The sequence below is a fragment of the Cottoperca gobio genome, chromosome 21, assembly GCF_900634415.1.
Source record: "Cottoperca gobio chromosome 21, fCotGob3.1, whole genome shotgun sequence".
NCBI lineage: Eukaryota > Metazoa > Chordata > Actinopteri > Perciformes > Bovichtidae > Cottoperca > Cottoperca gobio.
In genome coordinates, this window is record NC_041375.1 from 20,646,041 (window position 1) to 20,658,540 (window position 12,500).

The window sequence follows — 12,500 nt, forward strand, 5'->3', positions numbered from 1 at the left end:
AAGACCCTCTGCTGTGTGAAATTATCATTTTGCATTAGGTCTCTGCATGTGTCCTGGGATTTCCTGTACCTGCCTGTTCAGGTAAATAACTTGTGTATCTACAATTCCTGGTTTCCTGCGTGTTGCATTTGGGTCCTTACACTCCCCATGACAATTAGGACTAAAGTGGTGGGGTTTGATTTTAAGTGAAGACATTATTCAAAGCTTTCATGCAACATGGCCAGTGTGTCTTAATCTACAGGAGGTACAAGGAATATATATAAGAGAGGAAAGCTGATAGAGGTGAAAGAAAGGGATGTACATGCAGAGCTCCTATTTAATTTACTGCCTTTGAATCCCTCTTTTTCCAGACAACACAGACAAGTGGCAAGAGCACATATGTTTAAGGGGAAATTTTATATATCAAGGTTGGACCTGCAAAATTGATGAATGTGTACATTCAATTGTGTTTTATTCATGCTATTGTAATCACAATAGCTCCTTGGGGGGAAAAGGGCCACGCTTGAATCAAATAGCAATAATAGTTGTGGGGCTGCTTATTTACTCAGGAGATAAAGAGAAACACTAAAGATTTGAAACCAAGTTTTCAGGTGCTTTACAACGATGAGGACGTCTTGTGGCCGTGCCAACGAAGACCGTTGTCTGACAGGAGGCTCCTACCAAACGGTCAACGCCGTTTTCTTTTAACTCTTTTAAACACTTTCCCTAATGTAACCTAAACCAATACTGACCGCAAGCTTCCCCTTCGTCTTATACAAGTAGTTTTAGTTGTCTAAACCTGACCAAACCTTCGTCGTAGAGGTGGGAGATCATATGAATAATGTATCAGTCATTTGTAAAAGTTTTGGAAGACCTTTGATGTCGTTGGGATGATATGGAGTCCTGATCGGACAACGTTCACGTAGGAGGCAATGATAAAAGGTTTGGAGAACACGTGGCAGGTTTGAGACCCTCTCAGCGTGATCACCGCTGGTATTGAAATATAAGCTTGAATAGACCTTACTTGTTACTTAGACTACTCTGGGTCGACCACACCAGCAATCATGGAGTCATTCTCTCAGCTGTCACTTTGCATTCATACCGGGAAACTCCAATGTCCCGTAGGCAGACATGTAAGAGATGACATATGAACTACTCCAACACGTTCACACAGTGCAGGAATGTGAAACGCAGAAATGTCTTTCTGTATGAAACCACATACATTTACACACACAATATTAGTCGGGGCAAATTGCCTTGTCTTACAGGATGAAATTGCATTTACAGGTGTTTTTTTTTTCTTTCTTTTTAGAATTGGTGTGGAAAGTGAATTACCGTTGTAGCATTCCTCGGAGACATAAGATGTTGAAAATCCCAGAGCTAGCAGTTACTCATGACAAAGTTGTCAGGATTTGCTCGCCACAGTGAAATTGTAAGCCGTGATCTGTCGGTGGACTGGACCACAATAAAGAGACAGAGAGGGGAGGGAGGGACTTTATCTCAATGTTCTGTTCCTTCGCTTGTCAACGTGCCTCTGGAATCCACTCGCATGGCCCCAGCTCTGAGCTACAACGAAGGAAAGACAAAAACACAGACGAGGTCATGCGAGAATTGGCAAGCAAGAGCGATAATCAGTAAGAGGCAAAGAGAGAAGTAGAGGTGTTCCTACTGTTTCCTAAAGCTAGAATACTAGCACTGTTGTCAGCTGCAGTGGTGTGTGTTACGGTTAAATGAGTCCCCAGGGAGTAAGGGCCGCCGTAAACATTGCACCGTGCCGACCAGCCGTCTCTGATGTAGGCTCGCGTTGTGTACAGGATGCTGGCTATTAGCGGCATCGGTCAGTAATGAGTGGGTACCGAGTCCCGGCCAACCGTTAAAAGTCCGTAAACACTCGTCCAGTCTACTTCACAGTCGGGAAAGATGTCCTCCTTGTTAGGAGTCTGAAAATATTGGATATCGAGAGCTTATGGTGCACAAACGTTAACGTTCAGTTCATATAATATTGGATCTTTACAAGATGCTCACCTAGTGTTCGTGTCCCAGTTTATTAGAGCTGTGACATTGCAGTGCGTTTGTCGAAGGTCAGTGACATCTATGTGTCTGTTCATCCTGCGTGTGTGTGTGTGTGTGTGTGTGTATGCGTGTGCACACTGATTTAACACACAGGCCCAGTCAGTCCTGTTCTTGGCTCCAGCAGTGATCTGGCACTTCTCCTAGTCCTGCAGCCTCTGCCATGCCCCCCCTCCCTCTCTGTCTCGCTCTCTCTCTCTCTCTCTCTCTCTCTCTCTCTCTCTCTCTCTCTCTCTCTCTCTCTCTCTCTCTCGCTGCCTCTCCTCCATCCATCCTTTTTTTTCTCCCTCCATCCACACACCAGTGCAGATCAGCCTGCCCAAGCCTTGCAGGGTGTCAGAAAAAAAAGAGAAAGTGAGCTGACTGGACCTTTACCCAGTCTCTCCCGGTACGCCTCCTCATTTCTGGCTCTCTTTGCATATGATGGTTATATGGCTGTATTATGTATCTAATTATAATAAGCCACACAAAAAGATACTGAACACAAGGCCTGTGAAGAGCTGTGGCTCGCAATCGACATAGTCCTTTGACAAATCCTTGGATAACCCTATAGCAGGGATACACACACACACAGACACACAGTTTCACTTTCTTACAGTTCTGTTTCTATTCACATAAAGCCTGTAATAAGATTCCATATGAGATAACTGGACTGCTTCCGGCAGGGCCTTTTCCCCTCTCTGAGACCCACAGCAGCTGCATTGTAGAATGGATACAGCAATGGTCAGAGAACAATCAATGAAACTGAGAGTGTGTGTGTGTGTGTGTGTGTGTGTGTGTGTGTGTGTGTGTGTGTGTGTGTGTGTGCGAGTGTCTGTATCCAAGACAAAGAAGCTCCATCCATCTTTCACATTATTATACTAGTATAACGTTGCTGTTGCATGTACATTACCAACTTATTAATTGTTTAAAAAAACAGATATGAAGGCAACCTGAAGATTAATGTAACATATTTCTTAATACTTCAGTGCAACTGCATAGTCTGTATGTAACTACTACACGTTTGATTGCATACCTCAGCATGTGGAAAAGGACACGATGCACTGTTCGTACTTATACATATGTAACCCACATAATCGTGAGCCAGGACGAGCTCTTCCATAACTTCCGTAATTAAGCAACGCCACTCGCGTACTTATTTGAACCCAAACCTCGATCCTTTCCTAAATCTAATCAAATCGTTTTGTGGCCTCACCACTGTCGGGGCTTGTGCAGGCGTGTATTCGTCATTCGTGTATAGAAAGAAGAAGTCTATAGGTGTGTATTGTCTATTGTAGCTGTGTCCTTGTACATCGGCTTTGGAGTCCCACCGTTAACAGTGGAGCGTGCACAAGGGTCGGGTCGAGACAAACAGGTGAGCTTGTCGGAAAACACAAGCAGACGGTTGAAGGTCACCGAGACGCGCTTAAGGAGTGTAGTTCACACACGGCAGAGCTGAAGTGAGACACGGAGGAGGGGTGGTGTGTATGAGCAACAGATAAGGAGGCGAACACATGTTGAATAAAACATTCTGATTCCCCATCGTCCCCCCCCTCCCCATCCACCCCCCTCATCCACGCCCTCGTCCCCAGCGAGTCTGTGATACCATCCGCTCAATATGAGACATCATCTGTTTAATAGGGCTTTCACACACCTTCCCTTGCTCTCTGTGCGCAAGTGTGTGTGTGTGTGTGTGTGTGTGTGTGTGTGTGTGCGCGTGTGTTTGTGTGTGTGTGTGTGTGTGTGTGTGTGTGTTTGAGGCTTTCGGTTGGCTGTTTCTATTGTTCCGCACCACCCACAAGTTCCTCACATCGGTCCAGTTGCTTATGAAGCCCATATATCTTTCTCTGCCAACACTGACAGCATCTCGGGGTTCTTTATATGCAGTAAAGTAGAGAAGAAGACTTTTCCACCTCTCTGTGACTTTGGTAAGTTGCCATGCTTGTGTGTTTGTGGTGTGTGTGCTTTAGTTTCTGGCATGAACAGAGAGGGTTATTGTTATTTCTTTAGTTTAGCGGTAGTTGACGGAGATGAGATGTGACAGCTAATTTGAAAGCGATTTGAATTTATGGAAAATGTTTGTAATGTACATCTCCGCAGTGTTCAGTGCATGACCTCATTTTATTTAGTTTTATGAAACTTCTTGTGCTCATTTCCTCCAAAACAGTGAGATTTTTTTGTTTGTTTTGTTAGCTATCACTAGGAGTCTATTGTTGTCAAGTTTCATCCAAATTATCATAAAGTTTTTGTACACAAAGTTCCAGTCACTGTTTCACACTCGGGAACATTGTGAGAGCTGAGATGAGACACAACGGCGTCCCGACTTCTGCTTCCTGATTCATTGATTTCTGTGTCTTTTCTCACAAATCTGACACAAAATGGCATAAAATGGGTACAAATAATGCTAAACAAACATAAAGATATAACCTTTGTGTAAAGTCAAGTAGGCATGAAGTAGTTATAAACATTATAACTGATTGACAACTGTTGGAATACCTACAGTAAGGGTAGTATTATAATGTACAGTATACACAGAGGTTACTCTATGTGTATGTAGTGTATACATGTTATACACACATACAAAGTATGTAGTTTGTCACATTAACGTGTTCGTCATAGGTTATGATGCACTGATGTAGCTCCGTGTGTCTGGTCTTTCACTTGTGGTATCTTCATTATCTTTAGTAACCTTATCTTATCTTAACCCCCTCTACCCCTACACCACCACCACCGCCTTCTTTCCGCCACTTTCCTCTCCATTTCTTCCAGTTTGCTCTTTTCCCAGCGTGTCCCTAGTCGAGCAGGGAATCGATTTTTAAACAGGCAAGGACTCCGGGGACCGAGCAGGGGACCATTATTGGCCTCATTTAGGCTCCATTGCCATCACAATGGCTCCTCTAGACAATAGGACAGACTCTGTCATGGACACCAAGGTGTAAATGCACATTCCAGTTGAAAACCACTTGGGCCAGCATTTCCAGTCGGGGAGCTTTGTTTTAAGAAACCCCTTTTCAGTTTGAGAGGATGGACTGCAGTGGCTCTCCACACACTACTAATACAGGCACATCCAGCACATTTCACAGCCGCAGGCTAGATAGGAGAGGAATATATCAAATGTATGGGCTTTTTTTTCTCCTTGCTATATACAGCATGCCACCTTTTCACTTTTTCATCACCGGCATAGTTTTTTGTGCAGTCTGCAACATACAGCAATGCGTTTCTACTGTACACAGAGGCTGCTGATTCCCCATCAGGGGACTGTACTCCTTTCTATAGCAGCTGTACGTCTGTCAGTTAGGCCAAGCGTGCAAAGCCAATCACAGTCTCTCTTTCAACTTTTAGGATTGAAAGGTTTCAGGAAAGCTTCTGCAACTCTAGCTATCGTTTTATCCCAGACAGGAGCACGTTATGTTGGGACCATGCTGGCCAAGATGATGAAGGTGAAAGATCCACTCCATTGTGTCATCAGGGGTCCGCAAAAACTACACGGTTTCCCCTCAGGCTCACAGTTAGTTTCTATGTATGCATTAAAACAAATACACTGACATTATCCTGGAAATAAATCTCAGAATGTGGTCACTAGCGAGTGTGCGGTTGCACGAGGCGGAAAGCAATGTGATGCACCAGAGCACATGCAGTAGCAGCACTCTGGTGCAGGAGGGATACATTGCACGCACCCGCAGTACATCTTGGACACTTAATAAGAAGTTTCCTCTTTAAGATTGTCTGTATCGGATGTGTTTGATGTCACTTTGTCAATCCCTGCAGAATACAACACTTACACATTTAGAAAACAGTTGTGGCATCACGCTGGAGTCTTGCATGCCCTCTAATAGCTGCTGTCAATATCAAACTGCAATTTGGCAAATGAAGGGCATTAAGTTCTACGTCTGGTATAATAGGAATCCATTTGAACCAATCAATAATCATTGGGTGATCTTTTTATTTACTTGAGTAGATACAATTTAACAAATGCACATCAATATCCGGCTCCGTTGCTTGCCTACATGATTCACTACAACAGGGTAGCTGGTAGTGCAGAGAGACATAAATGTACTTCTTCTTCTCATAATTATAATAATATTAGGGATACTAGGGATACTAAGAAACCACATGTGTGTATATAAATATATATATATATATATTTTACCATTAAGGCCACTTTGCATGTGGGGCATGTCTTGGTTTCTACTTTTGTTCCATTTAATTAATCCAACCTGCTCATGACTTAAACCAGAACACTCACACATTCCTAAGACGGGGAAAAGGTTAAGTAAGGGTTTATTTGAAGATGCAGAGCAAGTGTGTCTTAACCAAACCAAAGCTACGTCTCAGACTGGTCCATTACCAAGTTGATGGCCTATTTTGTATTACACGCTACATTGTTAAACATTTTATTGTTCTCTTACAATAACCTTTTTATTACCCTTTTACAGTAACTTTGCTTTAACTATGTTTTTAAAGTAAGAAAGCCTTAACTGTAAGTGCGTCACAATAAAAGAGTACAGTAATTGCGTTTTACTGTATAATTACTATAACGTAAACTTGGTACATATTAAGCAGTCGGCACTATCGCCGGTTGTACATTATAAAAATATATGTACCTGTGTACTAGCACACAAGGAAAGAATAATACCAAATGATACAATCGAAAACGAGATGACCAACTTAATACAAAATAAAAATAAATAAAAATAATAATAGTTCCAAAATAAATTATAATTAAAAATATATATATTTATTTAAATAATGCAAAAATATATGATAATTTATGAAGATATAGGTTAAGATACTGGACAAATAAATATTTGTAAAAGCTGTGCATACCTGAATGTGTTCATCAGCGTGTGTGTGTGTGAGTGCGTGTGTGTGTGTGTGTGTGTGTGTGTGTGTGTGTGTGTGTGTGTGTGTGTGTGTGTGTGTGTGTGTGTGAGAGTGAGAGCTTGTGTTTGACAGTATTTTATAGTTTATCTGTGTGTCAGTGGTGGTTTGGTTGCTCCCAGTGGGGTGTGTACACTAAATGGGTGAGGGAAGTGTTGGCCCCTGCTCTCCATCAAAGGCAGCATTGACTGGGAGCATGAGAGAGTCTCTGCAGCCAGTCATCCTTGGACAGTTGACAATGGGCCTGGACACGGGGGGATGTAGCTGAAAGCGATCAACAATCACTGGAGGGAAAAAGCTTCCCTGCTGGTGGAATGTGCCTGAACTCACTTGCAACAACCCACAACTCTGCTCTATCTGCAAATGGCTTTAATTTGCCTTGAAGCTCTTTTAATTAATTATGCACACAGTGTTGCATTTTATGCGCTCCAATGTGCTCTTTAAGTGCAAGTACAGTATCTGTGTGTCTACGACCAGGGCTAGGAGAACAAGCATGCTTTCGGATTGGCTCAGAATCCTGTGGTAATTAATCTCACTCAGCGAAGAGGTGCATGTTGGGACTGAGGCCGGGCATAGCTCACCGCACCTTGCTCGTTAACTCTAACCACCTATGGCCAGCCTCTGGAGATTAACGAGGGCTGCCCATGGTCAAAGCGGTCAAAAGCGTTTTAACGAATGCTCACTCAGCCTACCACCAAGCTTGTTTTTTTTTATTCGGCGGCAGTGATTCACATTACTGCTGCAGAATTATACTCACGGGACCTGACTCACACTGTGACACATCTGGAAAACAGCAGAGCAAACACACACACACACCACATGGCACAGACGAAGGAACATGTAGACAATACAGTAAGCGTAGTTACAGTGTGTTGTGCCATTTACTAGCAATCACAGCATGAATCTCTTTGACACAGTGACACACAGAAACACCTCTGACTCACTCACTCACTGTGTCTGTGTGTGTATGTCTTCCTTGTCTTTGTTTCTGGCCGCTCCGCATGTCTGTTGTCACATTTGATGTTGGCATTGTTGAAACTAAAGATGGACAGAAAACAACAGCGAGTGTGAGAGAGTTACGTCGGCACACAAACTTACTTCTAATTCTGACTTCCAAGCTTTAATCGCTGTGTTTGACTCCAGCGCTGAACCGGCTCCATATTATCACTCAGTTTATGTGTCTCTCACTGCATAACTTTAAAGGTTACTCTGTACTGAACTGTCAGTGGCTGCTCAAGCATATAAATAATATAGTGCTCGAAGAATGGAGGATGGTATACATATACCGTATATACATAATCTCATATCATGACACCAGGTTAACGATCCGAACGCAGTTGAGTATTTTTCAACCTACTGAATTCTCATTTAGTATGCAGCAGTTATAACTCATGAAATATTGATCATAATCCACTACTGGTCTTCTGTGTGTGTGTGTGTGTGTGTGTGTGTGGGGGGGGGGGGGGAGAGAGAGTTTAATCCCTTGTACACTCTTTAGTTCTGTCATTTTGCTATAACCCAGCAGAGACGGCTGAAACACAGACCATCGTGTTTGTTCTTCAAGCACTCGTCTTAATGAATGTCATTATCAGAGCTTTATTTGTCTATACTAGAACTAAAATACTCGATTCAACAGTGAATGAGTAAAACAGGCTTTTATTAATCAGTTCTTAAATCAAATTCAGCGTTACATGCAGTAATCCCATTCATGTGTTACAGTAAAAATAGAGTATTTTTTAAACCAGCTGAAGCATTATGACTCTAAAGAAACAGCGAGATGTTTAAGATTCTTTTCAGATGCACATTTTCACGCTCTGCATTTCGGGTCCTGTCGTGGCACAGAGCCACGTCTAGTAAATGCTATGAAGATGTACTTTACTTAAGACCACAGCGCAGGCTGCCTTCAAATTGGATTAAATCCCTAAATCACGATCAATCATCCACAGCTCGCTGTGCCAAGATGGCGGAGGTTTCCTTCTCTGTCTTAGGATGGCACAACTGCATTCTACGGCGACAGTTACAGAGCTGGAAATGTGTGTTTGTGGATTTAGTTTCTGCTTTTAATTTGTGAATGTGTGTCCCGGGTCAGAGATACAAATGCATAGAATGTAAGTAACGTACGCACAACCACAGTGCACAGACCCAAACCACATGCACACAGCAGAGGGAGTGTGCTAACAACAAATAGCGTGAGGTGATAATTGAATTTGGGAAACATTAAAGGGAAGATAGGAGGAGGTACAGCTATCCTGGGAGATGCAGCCCCGTGACAATGGCAAGTAACATTCCTCTGTTCCTTTTGTGAGGGCGAGACAGCAGGCAGTGGAGGGCCGTGCCCCTTGTTTTCTGGTAAAAAAGCAGCAAGCAAACGGCATGTGTGCCACTGTACGTGATGATGTGTGCATGCTTCATGCATCGCTGAAGCGTGGATATCACGCCATGCCTCTGCGTGTGCCTCCTCAAACACACCTGCTCCTGACGCCTCAGAGGAAACAGCTTGGCCGTATTTAACTGTACGAGCGGCGCCAGAATGTCGTATTACATTAAGAAGATATATCTGCGTATATACATATATATTCATATTCATATTCTCGCCAACATTCATTATGTGTTTTGATTTTGCTTTGAGAGGTTTTGATTGGAAGCTTAGCATCACAGTGTTTTTTCCCATGTTGCCCTGGAAACAGTCGAGCTCGTAGGTTGTACTTCAAAGGAGGCCAGATGAGTGTCAGATGAGTCAATGACACTGAGACAATTCTAATAAAAATATGTGTCTTGTAGAGTTTTAAATACAATTATTAAAGCCTTTCGGTTTGCGAGGCTACCTGCATGGCCTTGTGGGGGGGGAGGAACCTTAGAGGTGACTAGTGACTGGCGTGATGCATTCAATCTCCACTTAGTCACAGCAAGGTCTTAATGGCTATATCTTTTAGGGGAGTTCTGCTGCTCTACCAAGTGTACAGACTAATGTTTAATGTGTGTAAGTACATTCTCCCACTGCTTTCTCCGGCTCCATCAATGAACAGCCTGTTCTTGAGAGCTACTCCGGTTTCACCTCTTAAATGTTGCTCTTTTTTTTGGGTGGTTTCAACTGATTTGTGTCGAGAATGGAGGGGGGAGTAGAGGAAGGGGGGGAGAGGTGTAGGGTGACGAGGTGCGTTGGCAGTTTTTGGTGGTCGTGTGAAGCTCACAATGCCCCTCTGCGTGTGTGAGGGTGGCAGGCTGTTGATGTCATGGCTGGCAGGACCCGAAGCCCACTGAGCTTGTGAAGGCCTGACATGAGTGGGACACAGAGGAGTGTCGCTGGCATTGTTCTATTTAATCAGGCTGTGACGGGGGGGGGAGGGCAGCAGCGCTCCGTCCTGCAGCTAAAGAAACACAACCTGCCAATCAAATCAATTTGAATTAGCAGATTGGAATGAAGTGAGCTTTTTGGGTATTATTTAACATCTTACAGTGTGGACGGTATAAGGAGACAAACTGGAGATGTTGCGGTTATACAGGATCGTGCGCTTCCTCACTGGATGCCCCCAAATGAACTGATCCTAAGTTACATTGTGTGATTTATATCGATGTTTATTTCACCAAACTCTTTAAAAAAACACACGGTGCAAACTCCAATGGCGGATCATTTTACCTTTTCTTTTAGTAGAACAAAGCTTTAGCAGTGAAAGTGACTTGTCATTTTTACCTATTTTAACAATCAGTCATCACCATTTGGATGCGAGAGAAAGACGGCATGCGTTTGACAGGTACAGTAACCGGAACATTAGGAGGGCTGCACTAGGGTTAAGGGGATTTTTACAGAGAGTAGGGAATAACATTGTGCACTGGTGTTTTGCAGCACTTAGCAATCGAGATATAAATATAATACAATGGTGATACCATCTGTTTCTCTTTCTCTCTCTTCTGCTTGCGTGTGTGTGTGATTATGGTCCCCGATGTTTCTTGACAATTTTTTACTCTTGTCATTGTGTATTTGTGAGCTACAAGTTCCTCCATTATGCTTGTCTTGTTACATTTCTGCGAGAGTATTGTAGCAATGATCATTGGATGTGTTTTATGTTGGACGAGGGATATCATGGGCATTCAGATTAAGGTCTCGTATCTGCATTGAATTGAAATCTGAACTGTCCTCTTAAGGATTGGAACCTTTTTGAGAGTGTTTCTGGCCGAGTTGCCAACACGTAGCCATAAACTGACGGCGGCGTTACGGCTGCTACGAACGCACAATTAGAACCAACCAGCTTATCGGCAAGTGTTCTTTAAAGGCCTTTTAGCCAAACAAAGAGGAGCCGATCCAGCCAATCCTTCAGCTGTGGCATTTGCCAGAATGTTATTGGCAGAGCGGTGTTTATCGACTGCACGTTGTTTCCTAGTAGAATGTGATCGAGGAGGAGAGAAAGGCTTCTTTTCAGAGTGGGCCTTGCGACTCGTGTAAACACACACTGAGAGAAGGCTTCTTTCATTAGCTATGCTAATCTGGAGTGCACGTGACTTGCCGCAGACTCCAGGGTCCCTCCTGGCTCTGGCTCTCTGTGCCGTTAGTTTCCGTCTCTAAAGGCCGGGGCTCTCGTCTTCTCATTTCTGGTTCATTAGGTTCATTTGCTGTGTGTTGTGCTCCCTGTTTTCCTATAGTTACACTGACAGAAACATGCATCTGGCTGTTGGTGAATGTGCTCTTCTCCTCCATTCAGTTTGGTTGTCTTGTATCTCTGACACAAGTGCTCAGACTGGCAGCTCTGATAATGCCCCCTGTGTCACCATTTGCTTCTCTGTTGCTTAAAAATGAAACAAGGCAATGGGTCTCTGACTAACTTTTCAATACGATAATAATATAATATATAAAATAATATGATCTGGCGGAGAGGATCCGTCTTCAGATTTATCCGTCATTCTTTAAAAGAAATCCATCAATGACAGAAAATATTAACGTTAACATGACCTCTGAGCCGGAAATATCTTTAAAGAACTCGTTCTTAATTAATTGAGAAAATAGTGCTACGTAAGCTGATAAACTGCTACTTTGATGAGTGTATTCTTTTTTTATTTAACATCGAATTTATACAGCCGCACCGGCTCCATTTCAGGAGCTATTAGAGAGTAATTACTACATGTTAGATTATGTCATTTACTCAGAGAAGATGAGTCGTGGAAAATCAGTCACCTCTATCAATTAATATGATATATGAGTCGATAAGGGATCTGGGTGGTATTTTTGCCGCATCTCTGCGAGTCAAAAGGTGATCCTTTGAAATTATCTTCAAGGTCTTCCCTGTTTTTAATGAATTTAGTGACTTAAAGTGGTGTTTCTTACACGTGTAATTATTTCTTTATCGATTTGACAGCATCTTAGGGAGTGTTTTTTTATGAGATATATTCCCGCTATGATAACCCGTCTCAATTGCAATCATGAGAGGAAATTATTACAAGAAAGACCCCTAGGGGATAATGTAGAAAATACATCTCTCCACAGTGACACTTATTCTTGTCTAGTATCAACAAGGAGGTGCTTGATCTCATGTTCAAGCAGTGACTGATAACTCTCTTTGTCTTCCTCCCTCTCCCTGCCATCCCTCTTCCTCCCTGCC

At 43.0% G+C, this 12,500-nt stretch overlaps 1 protein-coding gene across 2 annotated transcripts in view; it reads left to right on the forward strand.

The window, feature by feature from the left end:
• Window positions 1-12,500, forward strand: part of il1rapl1a (interleukin 1 receptor accessory protein-like 1a) — a 146,645-nt gene that overhangs the window by 7,897 nt on the left and 126,248 nt on the right. The window lies entirely within an intron of this gene.